Genomic DNA, 16,098 nt, shown 5'->3' with positions numbered 1-16,098 from the left:
ATGTTAATTTGATTTTTATCATTTAAAACTCTTGCATTTACATAAACAGCCTGCTGCAACTTTTTGGAGCTAGGTGGTGAATAACCAAATAAGGGAATGAATTTCAGCTGTTGAGTGGGTTATTAGTCCCTAAATATGGCACTGAGATTTCTAATTATCCTTAATGAGCTTCCAGAATTGTTGTAGCATCATAGGGTGAGGGTGATTGTTAGTCCAATGGGCCAATGAATCAAGCCTCATGATATCTAAGCCTCCCACACTGACTCTGAGCTTGGTCATGTGACTTGTTTTGGCCACTGGGAAATCGGTAGGTCTGACCTAGAGTCCTAACAAGTACTTACATATTTGGGCTTTTCTGTCTTGGAACACTCATGAAACCATCTTGTGAGGGGGTCTGGTCTGGACTCTTTTCCTTGAGGGTGGAAGAACACATGGAGATGAGGCCTGGCCATCCCCGCCAGTCCAGCGTAACCCAGCCTGTGGTGGCTCCTCTAGCTGAATGTTGCCATATAAGTCAGCTCTGGAAAACCCGTGGACGAATGCAGTCAACCCATCGGATCATGACAATGGAGAAATCATTACAGTTTTTAGCCCTTAATTTTGGGCTGATACAAAGGGGTACAGCAATAATCACAGAACAGTGATCTTTTTGTCGGTTGTGGAGCTTGAGCTCAAGGCCTGGATGCTGTCCCTGAACATTTTTTTTTTTTTTCAAGGCTAGCACTCTACCACTTCAAGTCAGTGGTCTAGATGAATAGCACTTCCAGTTTTCTTGGGGTTAATTGGTGATGAGAGTCTCATAGACTTTCCTGCCTGGCTGGCTTTGAGATGTGATCCTCAGATCTCAACCTCCTGAGTAGCTAGGATCACAGGCATGAGCCATCAGTGCTTGGCACAGAACAAGTTTTCTGGGGTTTTTTTGGGGGGGTCCGGTCATGGGGCCTGAACTCTGGGCCTGGACGCTGTCCCTCAGCTCTTCAGCTCAAGGCTAGCGCTCTACCACTTGAGCCACAGCACCACTTCCGGCTTTTTTCTTTTTGCTTATGTGGTGCTGAAGAATCGAACCCAGGGCCTCATGCATGCAAGGCAAGTGCTCTACCACTGAGCCACCTTCCCAGCCCAGAACAAGTTTTCTTTAATCCTATCTCTACCTGATATCTTACCACATTACCATAATAAAATACTGGAGGCAATTAACTGACAGAGAAAAAGGGTTATTGGGGCTCATGGTTCTTTTATTTTTTGCCGGTCATGTGGCCTGAACTCTAGGCCTGGGCGCTGTCCCTCAGCTGTTCAGCTCAAGGCTAATGCTCTACCACTTGAGCCACAGCGCCACTTCTGGCTTTTTCTGCTTATGTGGTGCTGAGGAATCGAACCAAGGGCCTTGTGATGCGAGGTAAGCGCTCTACCACTGAGCCACCTTCCCAGCTCCCGAAGGCTTATGGTTCTTGAGGTTATAGTTTAAAAGCAGATAACCCAATGGCTTTGGGCCTCTGGCTATGGTGGCACATCACGGTCAGGCACGTGGTGCGGCAAACATTGCCACCATCTTGAGCCGGAAGAGAGAGGTCAGGGCCAGGGTTGCTGGGGACACACCCCCAATGACCTAAGAACCTCCGTTAGGCTCTGCCTCTTAAAGAGTCCCCCACCTCCAGGACACCACCCTCGGGAGCCTCTTTAGCACGTGGACCATTGAGAGACAAATCAGAGCTGTGACAGTGGATCCATCCCAAAACCCAGGGGCTTGTACAAGGCTGCTCATTTCTTCTTGAATGTGAGAGGTCCATGGTGGGAGGATGAAGGCAGCTCTGTCCACCCTCAGAGGCCTTTCTTCTTGGTCTGGATCCAAGTTGACTGCTCCAGTTCTGGCTTCTTTCCTGCCAGTCAGGAGAGAGTCAAGAGTGACCCGCCAGCACGCACTCATCACTTTGTGCCCAGATTGGCGAACCATTTGTCATTTCCTCACCGGAAATGCACAGTACGAGGAAGGTACAGTTATTATTTTCACGTTGCAGATGAGATAATGAGAACAGAAGGGTCAGCGAACCCGCAAAAAGACAACCAGCTAACCAGACTAAGCTGAGGGCCTGTGAGGGAGCCTCGTTTTGATTGTCTCAGTTGCATTGCTACAGGCAGCAGCTCCACACAGGAAGGCGGGGGGAAGATGGCTGCTGAAGTACCCACTATCGTGTTATTGTGTGTGTGTGTGTGTGTGTGTGTGTGTGTGTGTGTGTGTGTGTGTGTGTGTGTGTGTGTGTATGTATGCCGGTACTGGGGCTTGAATACAGAGTCTGGGCCCTGTCCCTGAGCTTTTTTGCTCATGTCTTGCTCTCTACCTCTTGAGCTGCACCTCTACTTCCCGATTTTTGGCAGTTAATTGGTGATAAGCCTCACAACTTTCCTGCCCAGAGTGGCTTCAATTTCAGTCTCCTGAGTAGCCAGGATTATAGGTGTGAGCTAACAAGGCCTGCTCATCAATCTTTTTTTCTTTTTCTTTTCTTTTTTTTTAAATACTTTTTTTTAGTGTAAAAATAGTGTACAGTACAGAGGGGTTACAGTTACATGAGTAAGGTAATGAGCACATTTCCCATGGAGCATTGCTACCTCCTCCGTTGTTTTTCCCCTACCATCCCTTCCCTCATCACCTCCCCAACTCCTCCCTCCCTCTCCCCCAATCTTTTTTTATTTTTTTGCTCAAGGCTAGCACTCTACCACTTTGAGCCACAGCTCTACTTCTGGTTTTCTGGTGGTTCATTGGAGAGAAGAGTCTCAGGGACTTTCCTGCCCAGGCTAGCTTTGATCTGCAATCCTGAGATCTTAGCCTCCTGAGTATTACAGGCGAGCTCCACCTGTGCTCAGCTCAACCTCTTTTTATTAGAGAAGAAAATCCATCCCAGAAGGCCCAGCAGACTTCCCCTCTGTCTCATTGGCCAGGGCAGGCCCAAGAAGAAAGGGGCAAATGTCTGCCCCTGTGGTTTGATGGAACCCGGGGTCAGCTGGAGGGTGCTCTTGCCAAGACTCCTGCAGCTTCTCAGGCTTTGGTGGTGTGGCTCTGGCTTGTGGCTTCCAGTGTCTGCTCAATTCTAGCAGCTCCTCCCATTGCTTCTGCCCAGGAATTGACTGACACATAGCCTTCATGGAGAATGCAGCCATTTCTTCTCCTAAGAAGCCATGAATGTCAGGCTGCTCCTCAGCCGGCTTTCACGGGAGATTTGTGAGCTGCTCAGAGCACCTATCCATGTAGGGGTCCCTCTCCCGTCTGCCTTGGTCTCCCCCCTTCCCTTCCTGCCTGTCATCAATGTGCCAGGGCCTTCCAGCCCTTGACACCAGCCTTGGGCCCTCCCTGGCTTCTCGCTCCTCACAGATCCCCCTGCCAGGCTGCCTTTGCCAGGCCCAGACCAACGAGGCCTTAGAACAAAAGAGCCTCTTATGAAGCAGGGCCCACCTCCATAGGAGGAAGCTGTGCTTCTGAATAGTAAAGGTCACCTCTGGACATCTGGGAGGGAACACTGGCCATCCAAAGCTCACCGTGAGCAGAGCCAAGAAGGTCTCTTCCCCTTGTCAAGCTCCTCTGGCCCCTCAGAGTCTTTGGGGGCCACAGAAGAAGACAGTCCCTGTCCCAGAATCTGAGATGGTAAAACTCTAACTGTGCCAACTTAACTGTCCCCCAAACTGGTGACTCTGGACACTTGGAAGGCATCCCTTGCTGGTCCTGAGGTTTAAAAGCCCCAGTAAGCCAGGTGCTGGTGGCTCATCCTAGCTACTCAGGAGGCTGAGATCTGAGGATCATGGTTCAAAGCCAGCCCTGGCAGGAAAGGCCATGAAACTCTTACCTCCAATAAACTACCAGAAAACCAGAAGTGGCACTGTGGCTCAAGTTGTAGAGCACTCGCCTTGAGCTGAGGGACAGCACCCAGGCCCAGAGTTCAAGCCCCCTGACTGACCAAAAAAAAAAAGTAATAATAAAAAGCCTAGTGGGGGTTGGGAAGGTGGCTCAGTGGTAGAGCGCTTGCCTTGCATGCCAGAGGCCCTGGGTTCGATTCCTCAGCACCACATAAGCAAAAAGAAAAAAGCCGGAAGTGGCGCTGTGGCTCAAGTGGTAGAGCGCTAGCCTTGAGCTGAAGAGCTGAGGGACAGCGCCCAGGCCCAGAGTTCAGGCCCCACGACCGGATCCCCGCCCCTCCCAAAAAAAAAAAAAGCCTAGTGATTCCCTTTAGAAGCCTCCTGGAGACTCTGGGGAGCTGAGCGGGGCGGGGGCAGGAAGCGGCCCTCCTTTTACAGAAGCACTGTGGCCTCCCGAGACTCACTCTCAGGACCAGGATAGCTTGGGCCTAAAGCCCAGTCTCCATCGTGGCTCTCAGCTGCAGAGTCCTATCCTGGACACCAGGACCCCCCAGACCTCCAGGGGAGATAAGGGTCAGCAGTGTCCAGACCCAGGGGTAAACTTTGCCAACATAGGGAGCCGTTCTTCCCTGGACTGGGACTCAGGCCCAGTCTTTGGCATAATGGATGTTTCACCCATCTTCTTCCCTGCTTCATCTTGCTTCTTTTCTTTCTTTCTTTCTTTTTTTTTTTTTTAGCAGCACTGGAGTTTGAACTCAGGATCTCAAGTGTGTTAGGCAAATGCTCTACCACTTGAGCCATATCCCAATCCCATCCCTGCTTCATCTGTCCAAGGATGGACACAAGCAAGACTGGACCCAGTGGAAGAGGAGGGGAGGAGCCGGAGCTGAACTGTTCTGATTGCTCAGGGAAGAGAGAGGGAGAAGTGTGCAGGTGGAAGAAAGAGGGAAGAGGGCTGGGAAGGTGGCTTAGTGGTAGGGTACTTGCCTAGCATGCATGAAGCTCCGGGTTTGATTCCTCAGCACCACACAAACAGAAAAAGCTGTTAGTGGCACTGTGGCTCAAATGATAGAGTGCTCACCTTGAACAAAAAAGAAGCTCAGGGACAGTGCCCAGGTCCTGAGTTCAAGCCCCAGGACTGGAAAAAAACAAAAAGAAAGAGTGAAGAGAGCAAAGATAGCCCTTTGGGATAGATGGCCTCAGGCTTTTAGGAGCAGGGTATATCTGCAGCAACTTCCCTTGCGTGCTGTGTCTTGAGTAAAATCTGGCTCACACCACCGCTCACACCATGGCTCACACAACAGCTCACTTTATAGTTCATGCCACAGCTCACACCACAGCTAAGATCAAAGCCCTTTACCTTGTGGATGCTCTGGAATCAGGGAGAAATGTCCCCTGCCCTCTCTCTCATTTGGGTCAGTTCGGGGGGAGGAGGGGGAAATAAAGGCAGTGACCATAAGAAATCAGCAGGTGCAGGCCCATGGCCTGGAGCACCAGAGCTCTGAGAGTTGGTGGAAGGAAGCCCCGGAGCTCACCAGGGGGTGCGTGCGAGGGCAGAAGCAAGGAGAGTCACAGCAGCTGGTATGTGTCAAGGCTTGTCCGTGTGCCAGGTGCAGTCTTAGTGCCCCACATAGTCTACCCTTCCAACAGCACCATCAGGTAGGCTGGTTATCCCCATGTCACAGATGAGGAAACAGTCAGCTTGAGTAACTCATCCAGTCAGACAGCTAATATGGAGAAGAGCGGGTATGAGCAGGGCATGCAGCCATTTTTCTGATCTTAGCCCTTTCTCCCTCCCCCACCTCTTCCCCCTTCTCTCCCTCCCTTCCTTCCTCTCTATCCCTCCCTCCTCCTCTCTCCTTCCTTCTTTCCTTCTTTCCTTCCTTCCTTCTTTCCTTCCTTCCTTCCTTCTTTCTTTCCTTCCTTCCTTCCTTCCTTCCTTCCTTCCTTCCTTCCTTCCTTCCTTCCTTCCTTCCTTGTCAGTTGTGGGTCTTGAACTCTAGTCCTAAGCACTGTCCCTGAGCTCTCAGCTCAAGGCTAGCGCTCTACCACTTGAGCCATAGCATCACTTCCGGTTTTTTGGTGGTTAATTGGAGATAAGAGTCTCATGAACTTTCCTGCCCGCACTGGCTTTGAACCGTGATCCTCAGATCTCAGCCTTCTGAGTAGCTAGGATTGCAGGTGTGAGCCAGCAGCGCCTTTTCTAAAATATGACAGAAGCCATTGTCAGGTTTTAGGAAAGGGTGGTGGCCCTGAATAACCTCCACAACTCCCTGCTCCCTGCCTCCTCCCAATACTGGGGATGAACTCAGGGCTTTAATCTTGCTAGGCAAGTGTTCTGTCACCTGAGACACCCCCAGCCCTATGATTCTGTTTTGTTTTGGGACAGTACTGAGATTTCAACTCAAGGCCTTGATCAGCTAGGTAGACAATTCACTACTTTAGCCACATACACAGCCCTTTATATTTTATCTTCTGTGTGTATGCTGGTCCTGGAGCTTGAACTCAGGACCTGGGTATTGTCTCTGAGCATTTGTTTTCAAGGCTAGTCCTCTATTACTTGAGCCATAGCTCCATTTTTTTTTTTACTGGTTAATTGGAGATAAAGGTCTCATGGACTTCCTGCCCAGGTTGGCTTTGAACCTTGATCCTTATATCAGTCTCCTGAGTAGCTAGCATTACAGGTGTGAGCCACTGGAAATCAGTTATTATTGTTGGGATGCTAGCTGAGCAGAGACCAGAAAGATGAGCATAGAGTCAAATGTGGTGACACACACAGCTCTAATCCCAGCACTTAGGAGGCTGAGGCAGGAAGATCCCAAGTTTGAGGCCAGCCTGGACTACATAGTGAGACTCTGCCTCAAAAAATTTAAAAACATAAGGAAAGATTAAAAAAAAAAAGATGATGCTCTCTGGATATCACCTTCATAATAACTTTTTTTTGCCAGTCATGGGGCCTGAACTCTGGACCTGGACGCTGTCCCTCAGTTCTTCAGCTCAAGGCTAGCGCTCTACCACTTGAGCCACAGCGCCACTTCCGGCTTTTTCTGCTTATGTGGTGCTGAGGAATCGAACCCAGGGCCTCATGCATGCAAGGTGAGCGCTCTACCACTGAGCCATCTTCCCAGCCCCTATAATAACAATTTTTAAAGATGATTTTTCCCCCTTATGTGTTAAGGATGAAACTCAGGCCTCCCACAGGTGAGGCAAGGGTTCTCTCTAGCCTTAGAGGAATTTTTAAAAATCTGATTTTAAAATATTTTCTAGAGTTGACCATAAATGACTTGCTGTTTAAAAGCCAATTTTATGGGTTATTAAAGGAAAGAGGCAGTTGGAGCTCAGCTTTGTAGGGGCCCTTGGCCTTTGTTAGGCTGGCATGAGTATCAGTCATCACAGTTAAAAAGTTGACCCTGGAGCTCAGAGTGTTTGAAGAGATTGGCAAGAACTCCTTTAATCCCTGCCAGTCCACCGTAGCCACACAATTGTGGAGTAAGTGGTTAGAGTCCAGCCTCTCAACTTTGCACTGTTGCGCTTCTGGAACTTGTCTCCAATTCCTGAGTGTGTGAAAGGCTGGCCCTCCACTCTTCCCTTGGCCAAAATGTGAGTCCCCTACCCTCGTCCTCCCACCCCCCTTCTGGCCTGTGCAGGGTGCTGAGAAATGGGGTGCTCTCTAGAACAATGGACCAGTGTGTCTGGCAGCTGTTTGAATCCTCGCAATCTCAGACAAACACTCGTTCTTTGGAGTCAGCCCAGGGGATCATCCAGTGGGAGAAGCTCCATGGTCTGAAGACAGTGAGTATGGTTGGTGCAGGGGCCGTGTGGGGCTGTAGATATCAGCCAGGTGCTTCAAGTTTGCAGCTTCAAAGCCCAGCTCTGCAGCTGGGTGTTGGTAGCTCACACCTGTAACCCAGCTACTCAGGAAGCTGAGATCTGAGGATTGCACTTTGAAGCCAGCCCAGGCAGGAAAGTACCAAAAGGAAAAAGAAAAAAAGAACTGGAAGTAGAGCTGTGGATCAATTGATAGAGTGCTAGCCTTGAGCAAAAAAGTGTCCAGGCCCTGAATTCAAGCCCCAGGACCAGCACAGGAACAAAAAGCCCAGCTCTGCCTCTGACCAGCTGCCATAGGTCCCTGATTTTGGGGAATGAGTTTTTCTGTTGGTAAAATGTGGGTCTGAGAGTTATCAGGGTAAAATGGCGTGATCAATGGAAAGCTCTTGGCACAACGACCAGCACAAGGTAAACACTTCCTACACATGGACCATTATTACTGTTCAACAAGCATCTATGGGGCATCTATGCTGTGCCCAGCACCTTGCCAACGGCAGGGCCCAGCCGTCGCGCCTCCAGGCCCCGCGCCAGCAGGCATCTAGGAATTCTACAGAAGACATGGTATCCTGGGGACGAAGCCCCTGGCGAAGACAGAAGGGAGGGAGCCTCCAGGATGGGAGTTTGAGCAAAACTTCTTTCAGTGTCAGGCAGCCCCTACTGACATGTGGTTTACAACCATGAGTGCTTTTCTTCCTGGCTGGAAGCCTGCCTGTGTTGGCATTGGGGGCATTGTACCAGGTCTGAGGGTGAGCTGTGTGAGGTTTGGACATAGTGTGGCTTTTCTTATTTACATCAGCAAAGAACTTGTTTCTGGTCACTGAAGGAGCAATCGGGGAAAACTGGTGTGTGTGTGTGTGTGTGTGTGTGTGTGTGTGTGTGTGCGCGCGCGCACGCGGGTGCACAAATGCATTCCAGTACTAGGGCTTGAACTCAGGGCTTGAACTGAGAGTTCTTCTTTAGCTTTTTTGCTCAAGGCTCTGCCTCTTGAGCCATAGCTCTACTTCCAGCTTTTGCTGGGAAATTGGAGGTTAGACTCTCACAGTTTTGTCTGCCAAGGTTGGCTTTGAACCACAATCCTCAACTATCAGCTTCTTGAGTAGCTAGGATTACAGGTGTGAGCCATCAGCACCTGGCATAATCTTTCAATCTATGTAGGGTGGGGGTGAGGGGACCTCTATTCTCGTGCGCACGCATTAGTAAGACCTCTCTCACAAGATCGTTGGGAGAAATGAATTCATAGTTAACACATCTGGGAAGCACACGGCTGGTATTAACTGATTTTTCTCTTTAGCTTGCACCACTTTCTCCCTCTCTGCTACATTGGACACTTTCTGCATCTTAAATCACATTTACAAACCGTTAAGTAAACCACATTTTGTTCCTTCCCCCGCAGTGGATCTGAGCTGAAATGACTAACTTCTGGCAAATGGAATGTAAGGGAAAGTGTGGTTGTGCACAGCTTCCAGGAATTGCTCTTAAACTGAGAGACGATGCCTTTCTTCTCCTCTTCTCTGTTGGATGAAACATAGGCATGATCATTGGAGCAGGAGCAGCCATATTGGATGATGGAGCAAAGGCAAACGTGGAATATGGGGAAGCAGTAAACCAGGAAAGGCCTAGGTCCTTAACAAGTGTGTATTAGCGTGTCTACCTGGACTGTATCCCCATACATTTAGGTGAGAGAAATAAATTTCTGTCTCATTTAGACTCCTGTTCTTTCACTTATCCATCACTCATAGGAGATGAATTTGAAGGAATACTAGACCCAAGTTTGCCTGACCCAGAAGTACTCTTACCAGTGTTTCTCAGATGGCAGATAACCCGGATCAGAACCAAGGGTTTTAAAACCCTTCAGAAGCCGAGTGCTGGTGGCTCAAGCCTGTAATCCTAGCTACTCAGGAGGCTGAGATCGGAGGATCATGGTTCAAAGCCAGCCTGGTCAGGCAGGTCTGTGAGACTCTTATCTCTAACTAACCACCAGAAAATCTGAAGTGGCGCTACAGCTCAAGTGGTAGAGTCCTAGCCTTGAGCACAAAGAGGTTCAGGGACAGTGCCCAGGCCCTGAATTCAAGACAAAAAAGAACCTTCAGGGCTTCTGAAATACTCTCCAGAGTTGGAATCTGGATATTTCTCTTTCATTTGCTTTTGTTTCCTAAAGACAGGGTCTCACTAGATAGCTGAGGCTGGCCTTGACTTCATAATCCTCCTGCTTCAGCCTCCAGAGTTCTGGGATTACAGGTGGATACCACCTTGCCCGGCCCAATAGTTCTCTTTTAAAGAAGATCCCCCCTCTCGGAGGACGCTGATGCACACTGACCTCATTCTCTTCCCTCTTGTGAACTGGAAGGAAATCAAGGAGTCAGTTCTGACCAAAGTGGCACTAATGCAGGAAGAACTTGGAGGCATTTGGGGGAGGCTGGGAGAGATGGTGGGCAGGAGTAGCAAGCACAGGGCCTCAGGCCATGTACCTGCATGGCCTGAGACGGGGGGTGAGCGTCTGGGGCACCCTGTTGCCATTATGGAGTGTGAGATGAGGCCAGGAGCAGGGGTCTGTGGGCAGGCTTTGGCATGGCCCTTCTGAGAACCACTGTCTTCTGTGTAGAAGCCAGCGGGAGGCACCTGGGTACCACGTGACCAGCGCCCAGTGCTGTCTGACCTTGCCCCAGAGTCAGGTGTACCCAGTAGCATCTATCGTCCAGGGGAGAGGCCCCCTGCCCCCCACTTCTCCCCAAGGATTTGGACTAAGCACAGGCCTGCTGCAGAGCAGGTGGCTGAGCCCCCAGAGCCCCTGTCTTGGGTGTTAGGGTTACTTTTCCTCCACTTGACCTTAAACTCTGGTTCCCCAGGTCTGGTTGATGAAGAATAAGAACGGAAGCCTGGCAGATGCTAGCAGCAGCACTCGGTGCATTCTGGGGACCTCCTCCTTGCCTCAGGCTAGCGCCTGTCCCTGTGTGAAGCGGGAAGGCGGGGCAGGATGGATAGGGGAGATGAAGGTTGCAATCTCTGGCCTTCCCCACCGGCACCCCTTCTTCCCAGGGGAGCTTGACTTCAGGCACTGCCCCCTTCAAAGCCAGAGAGCCGCTAGGCCCCATTTGCTCGTTGCTAGGCAACGGAGGATGAGCCTGCCAGGTCATTCCTGACAACTCTGAGCTCCTCCACAGCCTGTGAACAGATGGCCCCACCAGCAGCCCGTGGACACGATGGCCGTGGCACTGCAGCCTGTCTTCTGAGGCGTCGTGAGGACAGCGCCTCCCAGGGTGCAGTGTGTGTGTGTGTGTGTGTGTGTGTGTGTGTGTGTGTGTATGTGGTGTAGAGAGAGTGGCCGGAGGTCAGGTTCTGGGCAGTGGCTCTGGTGTTGCTAGGAGATCAGGCCTTGGAGGGAGGGGAGGCAGGGAGCAGAGCCATGTGACTGGATAGGCACAGATGTGTGTCCACTGTTCACCAAAGGGCATCCCTTAGGAAGATACTCTTATTTTTTGGTCCATCATAGGGCTTGAACTCTGGGCCTGGGCGCTGTCCCTCAGCTCTTCAGCTCAAGGCTAGCGCTCTACCACTTGAGCCACAGCACCACTTCTGGCTTTTTTTTCTGCTTATGTGGTGCTAAGGAATCAAACCCACGGCCTCATGCATGCGAGGCAAGCGCTCTACCACTGAGCCACCTTCCCACCCCCCGCCTTTTTGTATTCTTAACTTTTTGAGAAAGAATATGGCTCCACTAGACTTAAACTCATGGTTCTCTGGCTTCCCTAGTCCTGGATTATAGGTATGCACTACCATGCTTGGCTGAGCGGCGGCTCTTAACAATCAGGTGGCATCAGTGGGTTCCACCATTCCTCCCTCCCTCCCTTTTTTGTCTGTGATTAGGACGCAAACTGCGGCTCTGTGGCCTGAGCCATGCCTCCCATCCCTTCTATTTTTTTGGGGGGGGGTCCAGTCGTGGGGCCTGAACTCTGGGCCTGGGCGCTGTCCCTCAGCTCTTCAGCTCAAAGCTAGAGCTCTACCACTTGAGCCACAGCGCCACTTCCGGCTTTTTTCTTTTTGCTTATGTGGTGCTGAGGAATTGAACCCAGGGCCTCAGGCATGCAAGACGAGCGCTCTACCACTGAGCCACCTTCCCAGCCCTGATCCCTTCTATTTTAAGGACATAAAATTAAAGAAGAAATTACAATTGTGGAAGAGATCAATGATCGATTCTATTTACTTATTTATTTATTGTGCCAGTACTGGGGGCTTGAACTCAAGGCTTGGGCACTGTCACTTAGTATTTTTACTCAAGCCTGGTACTCTACCGCTTGAGCCACAGCTCTACTTCCAGCTTTTTGCTGGTTACTTGGAGATAAGAATCTCATGGACCTTCTACACGGGCTGGCTTTGAACTGATATCCTTCATTCTCAGCCTCTGAGTGGCAAGGATTACAGGCTGGAGCCACTGGTGCTCGGCTTTACAATTGATTTTATTATAGTGAGGCTTAAATTTTAGAACAAGTGACTCAGTGTTCCCACTGTGCTCACATAACAATGTTAAGCAAAGACCAACTGAACTGTCATTTCCCAGGAGCAGAATTTGCACAGAGGTCACGATTCTTCCCTGACTCCAGGCTGTGTCGGGTGATGTACAGAGCATGACTTCCTTCTCTTACTTTAGGGAGACACAAGCGCCTTATTAATTTTCGAACAGAAATGTTAAATAGCAAACCAGCATCTTTTTTTTTTTTTCCAGGACAAGGACAAATTCCCTTAAGAATTTTGCACATGTCACATGCTTTCTTTCCCCTTATTGCAATATGTATCATTTATCTCCTGGTCTAACTTGCTTAATTGTCACAGTGTGTTAATTCCATCTGCTGTGGAACAGGAGCACAAATTGTTACTTGGTGACATCCTGAGTGCTGCGTCTCCCATCAACTGTCCTGGAACACAACTCGGCGACCCAGAGCAAAGAGAAACGGATGGCGTGGACTGGCCACCAAAGCTGTGCTGGCCATCCTCGCCTGGGGGGGGGGGCGCCAAATCTGTTTCCTTGAAGCTCAGCCATCCACCCCCTCCCCACCCGGCTGCAGGACCCCAGCTTCTTTATTTGTGGTATTGGGGACTGAATGGAGTTTAGGTTTTTGCAAGATTAAAAAAAAAAACTTGGGCTGGGAAGGTGGCTCAGTGGTAGAGTGCTTGCCTTGCATGCATGAGGCCCTGGGTTCGATTCCTTAGCACCACATAAGCAGAAAAAGCCAGAAGTGGCCCTGTGGCTCAAGTGGTAGGGAGCTAGTCTTGAGCTGAAGAACTGAGGGACAGTGCCCAGGCCCAGAGTTCAGGCCCCACGACCGGACAAAAAAAGAAAACGGGTTAAAAGAGGCCAGGTGCTGGTGGTTCACACCTGTAATCCTAGCTACTCAGGAGGCTGAGATCTGAGGATCATAGATTGAAGCCACCCATGAGAGTCTGATCTCCAATTAACCACCAAAAAGCTGGAAGTGGAGGCATGACTCAAGTGGTAAAGTGCCAGCCTTGAGTAAAAAAGCTGAAGTGTAGTATGGGCTAGCCGGCAGGCACCCTCTCACCCTGCCTGAAACTCTTGACCTTCTTGCTAAGGGCATCACCCAGGGCCCCCAGCCTCCAGCCTGGCTCTCATTTCAGAGGACAAGAGCATCAGTATGAGGCAGTTACCAGGCCTGGCATGAGGGCAGAGCTGGACTTTGGAATCAGGTAGTCCTGAGATCCAATACCAATTTCGTGGCTTACTGCCTGTGTGTCATTTGAGCATGTTCTTTATGCTCTGAGCTGTTTGTCCCCTGGAAGATGGAAACGGAAGTCAGCCTCATGGGTCCGCTGAGGCTGAGGGCGACCAGGGCTTGCTAGTCCTTCTCTCTTCCCGTGGTGGTGCACTGCCGGAGGGCTGCACCGTGTCCACTAGGCAGTGCATACGGTGTTAAGCAGAGGCCTGCAGACCCGACCCAGGCCTGGAGGTGCTGCCAACGGGACTCCTTTCCTCCTCCACCGTGTTCCAGACAGCTCCTGCCTCTCTCCTCATGGGCACACACAGAACCAGGGCATAGCTGGGCACCAGAGGCTCATGCTGTAACCCTAGCTACTCTGGCTGAAGGATTGGGTTCAAAGCTAGTCTGGGCAGGAAAGTCCATGGAGACATCTCCAATTAGCCAGCAAAAAGCCAGAAGTGAAGTGTGGCTCAAGTATAGAGTTCTAGCTATCAACCCTGAGATAGTCCCTCCCCTTGAGTATAGGAAACAGACAATTTGGTTCTAAGCAATAGAGAGCAAAGATAATGGAATATTACTTTCTCGATTAGGTTGCATAGGATTCTCACTTCTATTTTGCTAGCAGACTCCTTATTGCCCTCTGGACTTGCATATCTTGATGAAGCAAGTGCTGTGTAGGAGAGGTCCAACTAGCAAGAACCTGGGCATCAGAGGCTCACGCCTGTAATCCTAGCTACTCAGGAGGCTGAGATCTGAGGATTGCAGTTCAAAGCCAGCCCTGGCAGAAAAAAAAAATCCATGAGACTCTTTTTTTTAATTTTTGTTTTTTTGTTTTGCCAGTGCTGGGGCCTGAACTCTGGGCCTGGGCACTGTCCCTCAGCTCTTCAACTCAAGGCTAGTGCTCTACCACTTGAGCCACAGCACCACTTCTGGCCTTTTCTGCTTATGTGGTACTGAGGAATCCAACTCAGAGCCTCATGCATGCAAGGCAAGCACTCTACCACTGAGCCCCTATGTGACTCTTATCTCCAATTAGACAGCCAAAAGCTGGGTGCCAGTGGCTCATGCTTGTAATTCTTGCTACTCAGGAGGCTGAGATCTGAGGATTGGGGTTCAAAGCCAGCCTGGGCAGGAAAGTCTGTGAGATTCTTATTTCCAATAGACCACTCAGAAAACCGCAAGTGGCACTGTGGCTCAAGTGGTAGAGCACTAGTCTGAGCTGAAGAGTTGAGGGACAGGGCCCAGGCCCAGAGTTAAAGCCCCACGACCAACAAAACAACAACAAGAACCAATTAGCCAGCCAAAAGAGCAATGTAGAGGTGTGGCTCAAATGATAGAACATTAGCCTTGTGCACAAAAGCTAAAAGAGCCGGGAGCTGGTGGCTCACATCTGTAATCCTAGCTACTCAGGAGGCTGAGATCTGAGGATCACAGTTCAAAACCAGCCCAGGCAGGAAAATCCGTGAGACTCTTATCTCCAATAAAACCACTAGAAAACTGAAAGTGGAGCTGTGGTTCAAGCGGTAGAGGGCTCACCTTGAGCTGAATAGCGCAGGGACAGCGTCCAAGCCCATGACCAACCAAAAAAAAAAAGCTAAAAGAGGGGCTGGGAAGGTGGCTCAGTGGTAGAGTGCTTGCCTTGCATGCAAGAGGCCCTGGGTTCAATTCCTCAGCACCACATAAGCAGAAAAAGCCAGAAGTGGCACTGTGGCTCAAGTGGTAGAGTGCTAGCCTTGAGCTGAAGAGCTGAGGGACAGCGCCCAGGCCCAGAGCTCAGGCCCCATGACTGGCAAAAAAAAAAAAAAAAAAAGCTAAAAGAAGGCTGGGACTGTGGCTTAGTGGTAGAGTACTTGCCTAGCATGCATGAAGCCCTGGGTTGGATTCCTCAGTACCACATATACAGAAAAAACCAGAAGTACCACTGTGGCTCAAGTGGTAGAGTGCTAGCCTTGAGCAAAAGAAGCTCAGGGACAGTGCCCAGGCCCTGAGTTCAAGCCCCAGGACTGGCAAAAAAACATAAAAAGCTAAGAGGGTCGCGCAAAAAAAAAAAACCAAAAAAAAAAAAAAACCCAAAAATCCTAAAAGAGGGTATGGGACCCTGAGTTCAAGCCCCAGTACTAGCACACCACATGCACATGCACACATACACACACAAGGCAAAAACAAAACAAAAACAACAAAAAAGCCAGAGAATAACTTCTGGTCAATAGCCAGCTAGGAACCGAGACACATAATCCAACAACTTGAGGCGCTGGATTCTGCCACGTGAATTTGGAAGTGGGTTTTTTTTTTTTTTTGGGTCCGGTTGTGGGGTCTGAACTCTGGGCCTGGGCGCTGTCCCTCAGCTCTTCAGCTCAAGGCTAGCACTCTACCACTTGAGCCACAGCGCCACTTCCGGCTTTTTTCTTTTTGCTTATGTGGTGCTGAGGAATCGAACCCAGGGCCTCAGACATGCAAGGCAAGCACTCTACCACTGAGTCACCTTCCCAGCCCTGGAAGTGGGTTCTTGTTCAGTGGAGCCTTAGATGAGACCTCAGCCTTGGCCGACCGAGCAGTCTTATGAGAGACCTTCATGCTAAGCCTGGCCCTGCTCCTGACCGACAGAGATCCTGAAGTAATAATGCGTGTCTTTTGTTGTTGTATGTTGAACTCAGGGCCTGGGTGCTGTCTCTGAGCTTTTTCACTCAAGTCTAGTGATCTATCACTTAGAGCCACA

The sequence above is a fragment of the Dipodomys merriami genome, unplaced genomic scaffold (genome assembly GCF_024711535.1).
Source record: "Dipodomys merriami isolate MVZ:Mamm:240054 unplaced genomic scaffold, mDipMer1.0.p SCAF_28, whole genome shotgun sequence".
Taxonomy (NCBI): domain Eukaryota; kingdom Metazoa; phylum Chordata; class Mammalia; order Rodentia; family Heteromyidae; genus Dipodomys; species Dipodomys merriami.
The sequence above is the reverse complement of the archived record's forward strand: the minus strand, read 5'-3'. Positions refer to the sequence as shown.